The sequence below is a fragment of the Somniosus microcephalus genome, unplaced genomic scaffold, assembly GCF_052327205.1.
Source record: "Somniosus microcephalus isolate GS21.2 unplaced genomic scaffold, FLI_Smic_1.0 unresolved_chr1, whole genome shotgun sequence".
Lineage (NCBI taxonomy): Eukaryota > Metazoa > Chordata > Chondrichthyes > Squaliformes > Somniosidae > Somniosus > Somniosus microcephalus.
The window spans coordinates 96,887,989-96,906,715 of NW_028225179.1; the positions used below are offsets into that span (position 1 = coordinate 96,887,989).

Sequence of the window (18,727 nt, forward strand, 5' to 3'; positions counted from 1 at the left end):
GCTTCTCCTCTCGTGTGCGATGGAGTGAGTTAAGACATTTATAGGCCTACTCCCTGTTGTTCGGCAGCCATCGTCTGGGGTTCTGGAAGGGTGAGGGTGCAACCCAGCTGTTAGAGCTGTCACAAGAGACCTCATTGTCCATAATCTGGAGGAATCTCATGTTGTCGATCGATGGAGCAATTTTGCAGTCATTGGCGGTGCACAGAAGACGGACTGACCCGGATTCTCTCCAGTGAGCATCATCTGTGTGCTGTCTGTGGAGATCAGCGCTGGGGGGTTCTGAGGCTGAGCCGTATGACTGAACATCTCTGTCACTCGGATCTGATTACTGCATGGGGTAAGTTGCTTGGACGACCATTCTCCAAGATGGAAGTCCTGAGTGTGCTCACCTGAGATGGCTTTTGAGCACCCTTGAAGCACACATACCCAATGATGACCCAGCCGAGGTCTAGCCTTTGGGCGAAAGGGGCGTCATGTGGACCGTTCATCTGTTTCCTTATCTTATGTAGCCTCAGGATGTCCCTTCCCAACAACAGAAGTATGCCTGCATCTGGATCTAGAGGTGGGATCCCATCTGCAATGCGTCTCAGATGACGGTGATGATGAGCTGCATTCAGAGTAGGAATCTCAGAACGGTTGTCGGGGACTTGATTACATTCGATGAGTGTAGGAAGGGAGAAGGTAATCTTCCCGTCGGCTGACTCAACAACATAACCGTAGGCCCTCCTGCTGGCTCTCTCTGAAAGTCCAGCACACATCTTCAGCATGTAAGGCGACGGACTTCCTTTGACCTTGAAGATGTTGAAGAACTTGGAACTTGCTTGAGAACAATTGCTTTGTTCGTCTAGTATAGCATACATCTTTTCAGATTCTTGGCAAATTTGGAATCAAACAAACAATTTCTAGAAGTGTGGGTGATACCAAATTGGGATGGGATCGTCAATACTGAGGAGGACTGCAAATAATTACTGGAGGAGATTAATAAATTTGCAGAATGGGCAATAATTTGCAAATGAATTTCAACACAGATAAATGTGAGGGCTGCATTTTAGTAGGAATATTAGGGAGGTCACTTATCATTGGAGGGTGTGACTCCTGGTGGGGTTGAAGAACAAAAGGCTTCGGATTAAAAATACACAAATCAATAAAAGTTGTGCCATAGGCTAGCAAGGCCATTAAAAATGCAAATCAAGCACTAGGATTTATTTCTAGAGGGATATAATTGAAAAGTTGGGAAGTTGTGCTAAACCTGTATCGAACCTTGGTTAGGCCATATTTAGAGCACTTAGAATAGATAGGAATTGATAATGGACAAAATTGATATCAAATGTGACAACAGCATGTAATGTTGTGTGGACAGGCAGTACATATGCCTTATAATATAATACAGCTAAATATATAGTTAAACAGCAACATTTATTCAATTTGGGAAGCAGAGCAATAGCATTCGTTGGAGCACAGCAGCTTCTCTGGGAAATGCAAAGCAACGTGGGCAGCACGGTGGCATAGTGGTTAGCACTGTTGCCTCACCACGCCAGGGACCCAGGTTCAAATCCGGCCTTGGGTGACTGTCTGTGTGGAGTTTGCACATTCTTCCTGTGTTTGCATGGGTTTTCTCCGGGTGCTCTGGTTTCCTCCCACAATCCAAAGATGTGCAGCTTAGGTTGATTGGCCATGATAAAAAAATTGGCCCTTACTGTTAGGGGGGATTAAATACGCAGCGTTACGGGGATAGAGCTTGGGTGGGATGGCTGTCGGTGTAGGGACCAGGTGCTAGGGTTTGGATGATCAGCCATGAACTCGTTGAATGGCGGAGCAGGCTCGAAGGGCCGAATGGCCTACTCCTGCTCCTATCTTCTATGTTTCCACGTCCGACAGTGCCACCAATCGGTGGGAGGGTGTAATTACAGCATGACCAGCTTGCAGTGGTTGCTTCCATTATAAAGGTGGTCACAGGAATTTATAAAGGGAAATTTTAACAAAAATGTGACAAAAGGAAGTATATTTTTGTGTACAGGAATTGCACACGCATCTAACTTTTTTAATTTTACACTTCATTTGCTGTGGCGTTGCATATATGAGGGGTAATATTAACTTTTTGTGACAGTGTAAAATGAGCAATATTGGATCGGTCACCCATTACACATTCCGCCCAATCTTCCCTTCTATTGGGGCCATGGTAAATTGGCAAAGCAGTCTAAACCGGGCTGCTGACTCGCCCTGAGCCCATTCAAATTGGCATTGCGTATATCATCAGGGACTTGATGTTGATTCACAGACGACAATGATTAGGACACCGTTGGGGTTATACATGCAGTTCTGACCAAATATTATAGCAAGTATATTAAAACCATGGAAAAGTGTTTCACTAGCATGAGTGATTGTAGTTATGAAGAAAGACTTGAAAATGGTATATTTTCTCAGAAATAGACAAGGTTAGTGGACGATATGAGAGGTTTTCGCAGTTACGTATGTATTTCATTGGGCAAAGAATGCATGCTTGTTCCGCTGTTGGCGAATTGCTAATAAGTTTCACACAGTCACCAGAAGAACAGCGGTAAACATTAGGATTTCCTCCATTAGAATATGCAATGTTACTGAGGCAGCTACAACAACATAATTAAAAGGGAACTCGATAAATATATGAAAAGGAGGATTATGGAAGGAAATGGGGATCGTCAGGGAAATGGATTGAAAGCAAAGAGCTGCTGTTTAACTTTGGTGCCAATTGTTCTAATTTCTGTGCTGTGAATTCTACGTCCCTGTGTGATGATGCTTGTTTTAGACACTGAACTCCATTTCTACCCTTAGTAATGGAAAGAGTGAGTGGATGTGAAGTGACTAGAAAATAACTGAAATTCTCAGATTGGTGTGAATTGATGCGATAATTATGTAGCTGATGATCGATTCAATTACTATTCTAGGTACTCACTACATTCAAGGACTTTTTGGCTGTCAGCTGAATGATGCCAATCCTAGTGGGGTTTTGAAGTTGGCTTTTGATGGAAGATACGCATTTAGTTTTGATAAAGACAAATGGGTTTGGATTGTACGCTATCAAGTAGCTCAGACCCTCAAAGTGAAATGGGATAAGGAAACCAAGATGAACCTTTATTTCAGGAGCTTGTTAGGGAAGGACTGTGTGGATTTATGGAGGACATACTATTCAATAGGAAACGCATCACTGCCCAGAAATGGTAAGTCCAGAACAACCTGGGGGTAATTTTAATATTTGGCGACAGTGTAGAACTGGCGATACTGGATCAATTTCCGTTATACACTCTTCCTATTCTCGTTTAACAGGCGGCTGATCTGATATCATCTGTTTTATACTAGTGGTGAAGTTAAAATGACTTCATTCATTCTATTGTGAAATGTGTGACATTTATTGAAGTTGAGAATAACTGTCGTTCTATCATGTAGTTTCCCCTGAGGTCTCAGTTATTGCCAGGGCTGCTGATCATTGGTTTCTGCACTGCATTCTGACTGGATTTTACCCGCATTCCATCAGCGTGACCTGGTTGAAGAATTGAGAACATGCGCCTGAGACCAAATCTACTGGGTTATTGTTCAATGATGATGGGACGTTTCAACTGACGACAACACTTGAATTTGGTCCAGATGATGGGAAACAATACTCCTGTCATATTGAGTACAGCAGCTTGCCAGGTGGGAAGACTGTCTCCTGGGGTAAGGACATGAGCAGCAATACTGAACAAACCATGAATAATAGCAACACTCACCCATACAGAGATACAGAGCAGAAAGAGATCAATGAAATTAACGACTGAACCAAATTGCACCTTTCCCCCCTACTCTTCTATACTATTCCTCTAGAAATGAACCGGATATTCTGTCTCACAGTGATTTTTATTTGTGTCTTTTGGCTTTTCTCTGCTGTTGCTAATGGACAAGAAAAGGAAAACTGAAATCTTCCACTCCCTGTTACTGTCATTTCTTGTCCGTCACCTTTCTCTGTCTTGCCCTTTCTCTCCTTTATTTAAACATCTGACAACACTTTTGTTATCTCTGTACTTTAGGCTGTCTGTGACTGTTCCTCATTGTTTTTCTCTCGTTTTATAAATTTCTGCTATCTTCTTACTCTTCCATAATCTTCACTCACCCCTCCTTGTGTGCTTCTCACACGCTTGCTTTCTCTCTATACCTTTCCCATTGCCTCTTGGTGTCTATATCCACTCTGTACCCACACCCCCCACACAGCGCACGGTCTCAGTGTTAGATAGCAAATCAATCGCTGTTCAGAGTCTGTCTGGGTTAGAGAATGGATTAATCTACATTCACCACCCACTCTCAGACATCAGGCTATTTATTGCCCGACTTGCTGTTGCTTCACTGTTTGTTTCTGATTTCTCATTGTTGTTCCCTTTCACTGAGGTGATGGAGCTGGTCGGTTTCTCAGCTTGAACTTTTGCTCTGTGCTGAGCTATTTCCCACTTAGCTTCAGTGTGGTTTTTCTTTGCTCGTCTCTTTGCTCTGGTGGGGAATGAAATGACGGGTCACTTTGGGATATTAGAGGAGGAGAGGGAAAGTGTTGTGAGGAAATGTCATTAAAATGTAGTGCAGTGGGGGAGTGGTGATAAAATAAAGTGGCCAGGCGGTAAGCGTGAGTCTGAGGCTGGGCTCCTGAGGCGAGGATGGGCCGAAGTGCACTGGGAGCTGCAGGCAGGGAAGGTGGGGACGGTGGGCTTTGCCCAGAAAGCAAGAATCTGCAGTAAAAATGAAGGTTGGGACAGCTGGGGGCAGATGGGCCACAGGAAATAAGCCTCAAAATTGCTGTTGGTGATTAACAGGGTCACCAAATGTCTTCAGGGGAACCTCCTGCTATTGGTTTAGACACAGCGGGGTAGATTTCCAACCAGCCGCCCGGGTGTGAAACCGGAGATGCCACCAATGGGATGCAAAGCGGGCAGTTTCTGTTACAGGCGGCTGATCCTTGGCGGCAGTTTCACACCAGGGCAGCACGGTGAAAATCTACCACAAATTGTTCAATAGATATCGGTACTGCTCATTCAGCTCTCTACGTGGAAAGGTACCTCCCTCAGGGGAACAGGTACGATGATCCTTATGATCAGGAAATGTATTTCTGATCCTCTGCTGAGGGTAATTCCGAGATGCTGTGGCTCAACCTGTGCAGGCCTCAGTTGTTTAACACAATCCCTTTAATTAGACAATCGGTTCATTAAAGGTCTGTTTTGTGGGCTGCTGATACACAGCTTCATATAATCATATCTATCTATGTATCTTCTATCTATCACCTATCTATCTAACTATCTATCTATCTGTCTGCCTGTCTGCCTGTCTGTCTGTCTGTCTATCTATCAAACTATCTATCTATGTATCTGTCTGTCTGTCTGTGTGTCTGTCTATCCACCTCTCTATCTATCTTTCTCTCTATCTCTCTATCTGTCTGTCTACCTATCTATCTATCTATCTTTCTTTCAATTTTTAAAATGGTGAGTGTGTTCAGGATTCTGAAGCTGCTGCCCCAATCTAACATTACAATAGAGACAGATTGAAAATGATCGGGTGCTGCCTATTGTTAAACGACAGCACAAAGGTGCCCTTGCAGTATTTTGGGTGTTCGCCATAATAGAAACGGATTCTGTATGCAGTTACAGACTCTGACCACTGAGTGTCACTGTGGAGCATTCTCGGTTTTGGAGAAAGCAGCCATATTGCTATCGATATGTAAAAGAAGGTAAACATTTAACCGTGTGAATGAAATGTAAACTTTACATCTTGAGCCCCCTCCCATCACACGGAGCTGTGGGGACGGTCAGAAGCTCGATCCCGGGGAGCTGGCATAGTGATATCATCTATGTAACTGCCATTATTTGCCCCTCATATTGCCCCTTTCACCAGGCCACTACACACAGGGCTCTGCCACTTTTCTACCTGGCTCCCCTCACCCAGCGATCCTTGGGGGTTTGTGGGGCAGGATCCCGCTAGCTTTCCCCGGCCTCGCTGAGAACCAATAACACAACCCTTTCCATTGGCCTCGCAGCAGCACATTCATATCGCTGGCCCAGCCCCGATCAGTCTAGAAACCATGCTTCACTCTTCACAGCCATTACTTCTTCACCCCACCACCCCAGACAACTGTACAGCCTGCCCACCTCTCGTTCACCAGAATTTGTGCTTGTTCACAAAAAGCGAACTTTGTGGCTTTAAAGAAACCTGGCTTCAACTTAGTGAATGGCCCAGAAATTCGGTTCGGAGGCTTCCTGCGGGTGCAAGCCTCCACCCTGCACTTACCTAGCGTACTGGCCGTTGAGCTGTGGGCCCACGTGGGATTCCGATCCTGGTCCTGCTCCTATTGCCGGCGCGCAGTGCTTCCATATTCCAGGGGCGCAGTTAGTTCGATGTCTCCCCTGGGAACACGTGGCCCTTGGAGAGCCAATGGTAGCAGGGAAATGCCCATTCATAAAATTGACAGGAAGAGCTGTCAAAACCATAAATACTATAAGCCCCAAAACATCACTAAAACTTCAAATAAATTTTTGAAAATCACATTTTTAAAATAACTATCAATTATATAAAATAACAATTTATACAATAATTTAAGTTTTTGAAAAAAACAATTACTTTTTCTAACGGGGCTAAAAATAAACTTACCTTTCTTTAAAGTATTTAAAAATAATAAACCTGTGGAAAAGATGTTTTAATTTGAATTAATTCACCACTTATCGTGTTAAAAATAGGCCTTGCCCCTGCTTTTTTTATGTGTAACTCCTGGAGACTTACCTTCCCGGAAAAAGCTGGGAAAAAAACGTAAGCTCAGTGCACATGCGGTGCATCTTGGGTGCACGTGTTCCACCTCTGAACCCCTTCTTTCAAGGGAACGGAAGTTCTGGTACCCGTGCATGTGCAGTGCATTCATGAAACCGGCACTTCCATTGGGCCTACGGGTGAGTAGCCGTTGCGTACTCACCCTTGGAGACCCGAATTTCTGGGCCAATATTATATTGTGCATTATATGGTGTGGGGATACTGTCCATAGAACACAGCGCAACATCCTACTTACCATGGGCAGGGCCACAGGTTTCCACTCAATATATATAAAACTGTCAATCCGCACGTATAATGATACAACCTTTGCTAATAGTTTTCAGAAGGACAAATAGAGAAAGACAAGCACGTGGGGCTGATTGTCGTCTGTGTACTGGTATCGCTGGCTATCATTATAGCTTGCAACTATAAGTGGAGGAGAAAACGGAGAGGTAAGGTGAGGGAATAATGTCACACCCCTGTTTGTAAAAGTAATACACAGCAGAAAATCATTTGTCCTGTCCCAGGCTTATATTTGAATCTTAAATGTCTGTTTTAAATAAACAAAGAAATACCTGCCATTCTATCCCGCCTTTCGCAGTCTCAGGGCGTCCCAAAGCACTTTACAGACACTGATTTAATTAATTTTTAAATGTAGACACTGTTGTAATGTAGGAAAGTGGCAGCAAATTTGCGCACAGCAAGCTCCCATAAACAGCAATGTGATAATGATCAGATAATCGGTTTTACTGATGTTGGTTCAGGGATAAATATTGGCCAGGACACGGGGAGAACTCCCCTGCTCTTCTTCTAAATATTGCCATGGGATCTTTTCTGTTCAGCTGAGAGGGCAGACAGGGCCTTGGTATAACATCATATCTGAAAGACCGCCCCGCCATCAAATTAACGTGCATGTTGAATTCAACAGAGCGGACTTTTCTCTCTCCACCTTTTCCTCCTGATAACTCATTGGTTCCCAGGCACGGGCAGACCTCGGGTACCTGGTCTGAGGAGCCACACTTCATGTGTGTTCCTCTAGACTCGGAGGTGCTGTGTTGATAGAACCCCCCTTTCCTGCAGCGGTCATTGGATGGCCATCAAGAGCAGAACCCCAGCCATTTCTCTCCTTCCAAGCCCAGGAATACTGGATCTAATGTGAACTCCCCGACAGCAGCGACCTGCGCACTCAGGATGAGCCCGGTTGACAGGGTAGCAGTTAGGATGGTGCATTTTCTCACGGAGATTTGGCCTTTGAATGAATTTCTCTGTAATATGTCCATTTAACTGGATGTCCTTGTTGGACTGTGAGCATCTACCCGGTCGAAGGAGACTAGTTGTATTCAGGTATTTGAGAACACCGGGTCACTCTAATGAATCATTTAAAACAGAGGCTGTGAGTTCCTGATTATATCCATCCCATCAAGGAAGGCGACCAGCAGATGTTTCCCACTGGCACTGAGAGGAAATGGGAACTGAAACTATCCAACCTATTGCAGTGTAACTGGCTACAGAGCAGCAATCACAGAGGTTTGGTAAACGGCCGCCTTAAGGGATGCACTGTGGGAGCTAAAGGGAAGAAGCATGAAAAGAGAATGAACAAGTCACTTCATTCTCTGTACTGTGCTCTGCGCCATCATCTCGGGATTGTCTAACATTAGTATTTCACTCCCTAGATTACAAAGTTGTTTAACCAGAACCTGAGAGGGTCGCACGCAAGTCTTTCATTGGATCAAAGGATACGCTGAAATAGTCATCGTGAATCAATTGCTTTATTACTGAAACAACTCTGTCTGCAAACATATTTCACACAGGCCTTATGTTTCAGCCACTTTATTAAAATATTACTCATTTGCTTAACATTGAAGGAACATTGTCAAATCTCATCTACAATTGTACACACTGGCTCTTTAGACTTTACAAAACGGGCGCGCGGAATAAAGGCACGCCAGGGAGTTTAAAATATGTTTTATTAATATTGATACAATCCTCATTAAAACAAACTTGATTTCATTTTTCTATTCATCTCTTGAATGCTTGCCTCCGACATTGGCCTCAGGTAAGCAGTCTCCCTTTGTGAGCAGAAACAGTGACTGTGGAAGCACTGTTCAATTATTGGAAACAGAGCCGAAACCGCTCCTGTCCACACACTCATATTTCACCAGCAGCATCGCCACCACCGTGGTCCGGAGCAAATCCCCAGGCCATTACTCCCTCTGTAACTGAAGGGAGCGAGTCCAGTGTAGTACCTCTGCTGCTAACCCTGTGATTACAATGGGAATGAGAATAAGACTGTGTCTATCACCGGTGGCCAAACTGCAACATCGGTTTCAGTATCCAGCGGCAAGTTGAAAATCTTCCCCAGAGAGTCAAGTTGAAAATTAAAATATCACACAACAAAAAATGGATTTAGGGTATATTTTCGGGCGAACCTTCAATTTCGGGGTGGGTCATAAAACTGGATTTATTGTTTCGGCTGCCGTTTATAAATGCCGCCCGAATCTCCTTCCATTGACCTCGCCCCCGCCAGAGGTGAAAGTTCCACCGACCGGGGATGAAATTCACCTTCAGGCGCGGCGCAAAACAGGCGGGAGGAGGTCGGCCGCTCATTTCACACCCGCCCGACTTTCCTCACCATTAAACTCTACCGAAAATAACATCGCGTTGGGCGAATAACAGGCGGCTGATCGGCTGCTGCCCGTGTTGCTGAATTAAGATGGAAGCGAGGCTCAATTCGTTCTTGTCAGTTCTGGTTAGACTCAGACTTTTCAATTATTTCCCTAACTTAGTAAATAGAGCCAAGGGATATTGAATCAGATTATTTAACTCCTCTCTGAATTTAGTCTGGTACACTGCATAAATAATGATATTTGTGCAAGAACTCAAATTCTGCAGCAATAATCCAGTTTGTTCCATGGTGGTGAAAGGACTACTGTAATATGTGTGCAAGTATTGAATATCCATAATTTGTATACATCTATGATGAATAAAAGTTACCGTCCATAACAGAATGAAACTGCCAGATATGACCAGCAGTAGAACGATGGATTTCCTGCGGCTGTTTCCTTTGGAGAGGCCGCACTTTTCCAGGGGGAGAATCGTGATGGTCATCAAGTTGGCTGCAAACAGGGGCAGGACAGCGGGTGGAGGGGGAGAGAAATACATTAGGATTGTGGATATCAAAATTAACTAGTACAATAAAACCGTGTATTAATTAATGCAGAATTTTCCTTCACTCAAATCATGCACTCTCTGTGAAATACACTCACCATGGCTCCTGGGCTGGCTGCTCAATTTTCTTCAACTGTATCCGTGGTCATCCATTGCCACCCTTCGTCCTTTCTTCCCCCAACCTCCTTTCATCCATTGCTTAAGATACTCTGGCTCTGATAGTGAAGGGATTCCAACGCAAACTACAAGTTCAAACTACAATTTCAAACTACAAGTTTAAAGCTCCCCCTGCAGAGCCCACTGCCCATCCCCGACCCAGCCTGTCTTGGTTCTCACTCAGCTCTTTCAACTGCCGGAACTCTGCTGAAACTTAACATCCATCACTGGATTCCTCGCGAACAGGAGTGTGTTGCTCTGCTGATGACAATGTTTCACTCCGGCTGTGGCTCTGCTCTGATTTTCAGTCGCTTCAAGTTTTATGCTGCTGACTTCTTTTTTCAAGTTGGTTTCCGATCTCCTGGACTTCTCTGGACATCTAGACTACGTATCTGCATTGAACTACACTGGATTACTCCACTATATATGGCCAGAATTTTGGGTCCCCATGGGTGAGTACGCGCTGGGTACTCATGCTAGGCCCAACAAAAGTGCCGGTTTCGTGCATGCACTGCACATGCGCGGGAAACCGGAATTTCCGTTCCCTTAAATGAAGGGGTTCACAGGGGAACGCGTGTGCCGGAAACAGCGCGTACGCCTGGAACTCCAGTTTTTTCCGGGAGGGTATGTCTCCCAGAACTACGCTTGTAAAAAGCAGTCACAAGGCTTCCTTTTATCAAGGTATGTGGTGAATCAAGTAAAGTTAAAATATTTTTCCACAGGTTTATTATTTTTAAATACTTTAAAGAGAGGTAAGTTTATTTTTAGCCCTGTTAGAAAGTGGAATTAAATTTTACAAAAATTTAAATTATTGTATAAAATAGTTATTTTATGTAATTTATAGTTATTTTAAAAATATGATTTTTTAAAAATGTATTTGAAGTTTTAGATATGTTTCGGGGCTGAATTGTATTCATAGGTTTCACAGGAATTGACAGGTCTTCCTGACAAACTATGAATACAGATTCCCTGCTAGCATTGGCTCTCCATGGCCCACGTTATCCCAGGGGACGCTTCGAACTAACTGCGCCCCTCGGATACGCAAGCACTGTGCGCCGACAGTTGGAGCAGGCCCAGGATCAGAATCCCATGCGGGCTCCCATGCTTGTACCGGCGGGAAGCCTCCGACCCGAATTTCTGGGCCTATGTTTCTGCACTGGACTACACTGGGTTAAACTGTAAGACTTACCTACTGTGTCTCTATCTCTGCTGCTGAAAGAAGATTTTTTTTACCTTTCAAAACTGTGGTTGTATTTCTGCTGAACTGGTTCTACTGGTTTTTCAGCTCTGCTGGCTTCTAGCTAGCAGCTGCTGCTTCATAGGACTGCATAGGATATGCAGCGAAGAAACAGGCCATTCGGCCCAACCAGTCCATGCCGTGTTTATGTTCTACTCGAGTCTCCTCCTGTCTTTTCTCATCTAAATCTATCAGCATAACCCTCTATTCCCTTCTCCCTCATATGTTTGTCCAGCCTCCCTTTAAATGCATTTATACTATTCGCTTCAACCACTCCCTGTCGTAGCGATTTCCACATTCTCACCACCCTTTGTGTAAAGAAGATTCTTCTGAATTCCCTGTTGGCTTGCTTGGTGCCTATCTTATATTGATGGACTGTAGTTATGCTCTTCCCTACAAGTGGAAACATTCTCTCTGTATCCACTCTGCCAAAACATTTCATAATTTTATTGATCTCTATTAGGTCACCCCTCAGCTTTCTTTTTTCAAGAGAAACGAGACACAGCCTGTTCATCCTTTCCTCATATGTATAACCTCACATTTCTGGTATCATCGTTGTAAGTCATCTTTGCACCCGCTCCAGTTTAACTATATTCTTTTTATAATATGGCGACCCGAACTGCATGCCGTACTCCAAGTTTAGTGTAACTTCCTTGCTGTTCAATTCTATCCCTCTAGCAATAAACCCTAGTGCTTCATTTGCATTTTTATTATTCTTGCTCACCTGTGGTGCAACTTTCAGTGATTTGTGTATTAGTATTTGTTCCTGTCCCCTACCTAGACTTGCACCCTGTAAGTGATAAGTGAACTCCTTAGTCTTTCCTATCAAAATGTAATACCTCACATTTTTCTGTGTTGAACTTCATTTGCCTATTATTTTCCCACTGCTGAAGTTTACCAATGTCCTCCTTTAATTTGTTGCCATCCTCCTCATTATTGACTATCCCCCAAATTAGGTATCATCCGCAAATTTAGAAATTGTCTTTGATTCCAATGTCTAAATCGTTAATGTAAATTGTGAACAGCAGTGGTCCCAGCACTGATCCGTGTGGAACACCACTACCCAACTTCTGCCACTGTGAATAGTTACCCTTTACACCCACTCTCTGCTTTCTGTCTTGAAGCCAGCTAACAATCCATTCTGCTACTTGTCCCCTGACTCCACATTCTCTGACCGTATCCATTACTCTATTATGGGGTACCTTATCGAGGGCCGTTTGAAAGTCTAGATAAATTACGTCTACTGCATTACCATTGTCTTCCCTCTCTGTTACCTCTTCAAAAAAATTCAATAAGGTTGGTCAAGCAACATTTTACCTTTGAAATCCAGTCTGACTATTCATTATTATGCTTTTCGTTGCTGGATATTATTCTATTCTCTCCTTTAGTAGGGATTCCAGTATTTTTCCTACCGCTGATGTTAAGCTCACTGGTCTACAATTCCCTGGACATGTTCTTTCCCCCTTCTTAAAAATAGATATTATGTTAGTTGTCTGCCAGTCCTCTAATGAATTATTAAATATTTGTAGTAATGCCTCTGCTTTCTCTTCCCTGGGTTATTTTAAAATGCGTGGATGTATTCCATTCAGACTAGGGCTTAATACTCTTTGATTTTGATTAGTTTATTTAATATATCCATTTTTTATTTTAAATGCACTTACTGCATTACTCATCTCATCATCAAATATCATGTCCACGTGTTCTATCTCCCTGCTAAATACCGAAAGAAAATAATGATTTACTATTTCTGATACCTCTCTATTGTTACCTGCTATATTGTGCTGCCCAACCCTAAATCGCCCTATTCCCATCCCAAACTTCATTTTTACTGATGTACCTGTAAAATATTTTACTATTTTGTTTTATGTTTTTCCTTGCTGTCTGGTGACTCGTTCTACCAGTTTTCAGCTCTGCTGGTCGCTGGCTTGTGGTTTTACTTTTTATCCACAACTTTGAGCTATGGTGACCTCCAACTTGCGTCAATTTCACCATCGTCTTTCTGCACCGCTAGTGATTCTCATTCCTATGGAAAAAACGTCCATCCTCAAATTATCTAGCCTTCAATTACCTTCAGGACCCCACTTGCCTAATTTGGACAGTGGTTCGTCGATGCCCTGTGCCAGCCCCAAACTGTTACATTGGCTTTTTCTTTCTACAGTACCTCTGACTTAGACATTGGTCTCCCTACTCTTGTCTGCAACGTATTCCTGCTACCAGGAAATAAGTATGCCAATAATTACTACATTTATGCAGGCCTATGTTACCTGAACTTTTCCCATGTCCATTCGTGTGCACACTTTGGCCGCCGTTCTGGAACAGAGCCATTCAATAATTTTCCACTCCCCCCACTCTTTTCCTTTTCTCTCTATCTCTCCCTAACCCTCTCTCCTGTTGTCATGACTCCTTTCATCTCTCCTCTCTCGGATAATCTGCCCTCCAGAATCCCTACCCCAATCCTTCATTACTCTTCGACATCCCAACACTCCTGCCGCCGTCCCACGCTTTACTCCCTCTGAGATAAGCCTACGGTTTCCATTTGTGCCTCTCTTGGCATCCTACAAAGGACCCATTGATGCACTCATCGCTGCCTCCTTACGAGCAGCAACCCCAACTGTCCTATCCACTCTCTCGCCGAACTTCCCGCCCAGCGAGCCCACTGGGGCTAATCTTACCAATCTCATCCCCATCCAACTCACCGCTTCCAACATTGACCCTGTGGACGCTGGCAGTGGATCAGACACCATGGCCCCCTCCGCATCTCCCTACAGAATGTCCGTTCACTTGCGAACCAGGCCCTTAACATTCATGAGCTTATCGTGAATGATTGCATCGACATCAGGGCCCTGATGGAAACCTGGTTGGGGGTGATGAAACGTTACCCTTAAATGAAGCATCCCCGCCTGGCTCTACCTTTCACCACTTGCCCTTCCCAGACCGCCCTGGTGGTGGTGTGGCTCTCATCACCAAACCACACCTTGATCTGTCCCCCTACTTCTCTGGCACTTTCTCCTCCTTTGAGCATCTCATCTTATTCCACCCTCCTCACCGATCATTTAGATTTCTCGTTGTCTGCCGCCCACCCAAGTACCATAAAAATAACCGAGATATGTTCACTGCTTTCCTCCCTCAGCACCACACAACTTTTCAACCTCGGTGATTTCAACCACCATCTCAATTCATTATGCTCTCTCTCCTCCGATTCACGAGCCTCCTATATTCCCTTAATCTCTCACTCCAAGTAAATTTCTGAACCCATATTCATGGCCAACCCCTTGACCTTGCCATCTCTCGATGCCTCGTTAATCCCATCATGTCAATTGCAGATAAGACCATCTCTGACCACTTCCTTGTATCGCTCTCCACACACATCCCCCTTCCAGCACCCCACCACCCCCCAACTCTACTTCCATCTGTGTCTGCCCCTGGAAAAACTCTCTCCCAACACTCTTACAACAGCACTTATGAAATCCCAACTCACCAGCCTTCGGCCATCCATTCACCATGGCATTTCTGCAGCGATCGATCTGCCCAACCACAGCCTCACCACTATGAATGAGAGAGCGCCATGGACATGAAGTTAGAAAATTTGAAACCACTTGAAGAAGCTCAATGTTAGTAATGTAGTGTTTGGAATAAGCCCGGAACTCTGATTGGAATGCCAGTAACACGTTGTGAAGAACCTTTGCTTCCTGTTCGGCAGATGGCACTGTGGGTTGGTTTGTGACTCTGATTAGTGCCTCTGGGGGGGGCCAAGGGGTGAAAATTCCCTAGCGCCCAGGTACAGGGCCATTAACGCCTCCCGCAAAATTTAGTGCGAGGTTAGCTGTGGCGGCGTTAACTGGTAGTGCCCTGCGATGCTGCACCGCTGGCGATGATGTCACAACAATGCGCAGCACCCCACTTGCACCCCAGCTACTCAATTCCCTTGAGCTCCCTGACCTATCGCCAAATGATATGTCGGACAGGATCAGGCGGCCATTTTTATTTTGGGTGACTGCCGGCACCTGCCCATTTTCCCTTTTTTAGGCAGTGTGCCAGCCACGATCGCACAGTCCGACACTCCTCTTGAGTGCCGGGCTGTTTTCACTGCACCCCACTCCCCGCTGGGCCAGCACGGCCCGGTGCGCACAGTGCTAGGCCCCTCCCCTTTAATCAGGGGAGGAGGCCTGCAATGATGCGGTGCCTGCTTGGTGAACTGGTACTGAATTTATGGCGGAGGTGCATTACCATCCGGCGACGTTAGCGCTCCAAAAGGTGCACCGCCCAATTTTTCTCACTTTGTACATAATCCTGTCCATTCAGTTGTAATATGATGGTACCAACCTGGATCAGCAAATGGATCATTTTGGGGCACTGAAAACAGTCAGAGAAGTGTTAAGCACTCCAGTCCTCTTTCAAACATGATGTCAGATCACAGAGGTCATTTCCAAGTGCTTGCCCCATGATCAGCTGAGCATCATGCTCGTCATTGTCTTCAAGGGACTGTCTGGCCAACACACCTCTATACTCACGCGAAGCATCATTAAAAGACGAGTCAGTGAACTTCTGGACCAGATATTTGACATGCTGAGGGTTAAATTGCAATCCCTTCCTGACGAGGAGGTGAAACATTTCAGTTCTGAGTATTATCGCCGTTCTGGCCTCATACAGCACAACAACAGGTGTGTCCTGTCTCCTAACCTACCCCGTCCCTTTGGATAAGTACGTCAGTGAAGTGTGGAGATTACTGGCTCAGGACACAGAATGTGCCATGACTACAATGGGAGACCTACTCGGCACACTGAATAAACAGTAAACATTTGGGATAAGCAGAACCTGTCCCGTCAGTGAGACCGTGACACAGCATTCGACCCTTGAATCCCTGGCTGCCATCTATGGACTGAACCAGATGATAATTAAGCCCGAGTCAGCAAAGGCGGTGACTGCATTATTCCCGTTGTTATTCATTGCCCTTCTCATTCATCTCAGCTCTTGTGTTAAGGTTTGTCTGCTCAATGATTTTGGCCCTGATGGTAAATCGAACCAGAGAGAACGCTCAGCTGAATTTCACATCTCTGGTACCAGAGATGTGAAATGTGTGGAAACAGTAAAGGAGCTTCTAGCTCGGACAAATAATAAAGAAGGAGCTAATTACATGGTGAAGATTGGAGGATGTGACCATAGAAACATAGAAACATAGAGATAGGAACAGGAGTAGGCCATTCGGCCCTTCGAGCCTGCTCCGCCATTCAATGAGATCATGGCTGATCTTCGTCTGAGATCATAGCTGATCTTACCAGTTCAGTACCCCGTCCCCGCCTTTTCTCCGTAACCCTTAATCCCCTTAGCTTTCAGAAATATATCCAATTCTCTCTTGAAAATATTTATTGAATTAGCCTTCACAGCCCTCTGTGGCAGGGAATTCCACAGGCTCACCACTCTTTGAGTGAAGAAATTCTTCCTCATCTCTGTTTTAAATGATTTGCCCGCTATTTTTAGACTGTGGCCCCTGGTTCTGTGCTCCCCGGCCATTGGAAACATTCTCTCTGAATTCAGCCTGTCCAGGCCTGCCATAATTTTATATGTTTCGATGAGATCCCCTCTCAATCTTCTAAACTCCAGTGAGTACAAGCCCAAACTATTTAATCTCTCTTCGTAGGTCATTCCCGCCATTCCAGGTATCAGCCTGGTGAATCGCCGTTGCACTCTTTCCATGGCAAGAACATCCTTCCGCAGATGGGGCGACCAAAACTGTACACAATACTCCAGATGCGGTCTCACCAGCACCTTGTACAGCTGTAGTAAGGTATCCCTATTCCTATACTCGAACCCCCTTGATATGAAGGCCAACATACCATTTGCCTTCTTGATCGCCTGTTGCACCTGCATGCTCTCCTTCAGTGACTGGTGCACAAGAACACCCAGGTCCCTCTGCACTTCCCCATCTCCCAATCTATTGCCATTTAGATAATAATCTACCCTCCTGTTTTTACCCCCAAAGTGGATAACCTCGCATTTATCCACATTATAGTGCCAGATGATGAACCTCCGCAAATTCAACAACGGGGTTGACCTGCCGGCCAGAGAAATGTTGGAATATATTGACCTCAGCCTACCTGGCATAGTGCAACAGCTGGCAGCTCAGATCCTTGCCGTCCAAGACAGTCACCGTGGCTCTCTTCTTTAGAGAGCTGTTAAACTCTTCATTGAGTTCGCAGCTGCAGATAACTGAGGTGTTTTCTCTGCGGCTGCCCAGTTGCCCAGTGCTTTACATCAGGGGCCTGGGCATCTTTACAATTGGAGCTGAGAGCTTTTCTCATAAAGTGATGGGCAAATAGATTAGTCTGTTGGGGGAACAAGGAGAACAATTAGGTGCTAATGGTTGGGGTGCAGGCATGCATCTCAGAGATTAATTCCGTTGAGAGCAACACCATCCAACTCTTTGTGGACAAAATGCTCGCAAATGTTCAACCACTCTTCGAGGCTCAGTGTGATAAAGTGCAGGTTGAAGCATTATTTGTGTTGCGGTACTTTACCAAGTGTGGAATCGAAAGTTCCAGATGCCTGTTCTACCGACAGACCCATTCTAATCAGGCGCGCTTGCTGTTGGACTTGGTTGGTAATGATTAGGTCACCAGATCTTGTAGATCAACACTGCAATTGGTTGGAACCTTATTGGATGAGCGACGCTTCCTCATTAATTGAGAACTATCTAGGGGAGCTGAACAGGAACAACATTAACTTCCACAAAGAACACTCACATTTGTTTCAAGATTTCCCCGACAGGATCAATTCTTATGCCATGGATTGTGAGTCCTTCTTCGACAACGCCCAGGAGCAGCTGGGAGACACACAGTGGTCATTTCCACATTACTTTTCCAGCAGTCAGAACGTATCCCACCCGACTTGAGGGTCACCTGTTGGATCAGCTGCGTAATGAACTAATGCTGTCTCCATCAGGGGGCTACATACACTCACACACACACAAACCCTCACTCAATACTCACACACTCACACAGTCACACACAAACCCTCTCCCTAATTCTCACACAGACACAGCTTCACACACTCGCACACACACACATACATCCTCACACTCACACGCACATCCTTACACAGACACTCACATACAGCCTCAAACACACCCTCACCATAATACACGCACACTCTCTCTCACGCACACACCCTCACACACACAGACTCACTCCCTCATCCTCACAATCACATACAATCTCACACTCACACATACACAGCCTCAGGCTCACGCACTCACACACACCCTCACCTTCACCCACACTTACACACTCTCATAGCCTCACACTCATACACACCCTCACCATCACACTCACACATCTTCACACACATTCACTCTCACCCTCACCCACACACAAACTCATA

At 45.0% G+C, this 18,727-nt stretch overlaps 2 pseudogenes; one reads left to right on the top strand and one right to left on the bottom strand.

Moving 5' to 3' along the window:
- LOC147095627 (zinc-binding protein A33-like) overlaps positions 1 to 18,727 on the bottom strand; it is a 327,589-nt pseudogene that overhangs the window by 188,502 nt on the left and 120,360 nt on the right.
- LOC147095630 (class I histocompatibility antigen, F10 alpha chain-like) lies at positions 2,900 to 8,534 on the top strand (annotated as a pseudogene).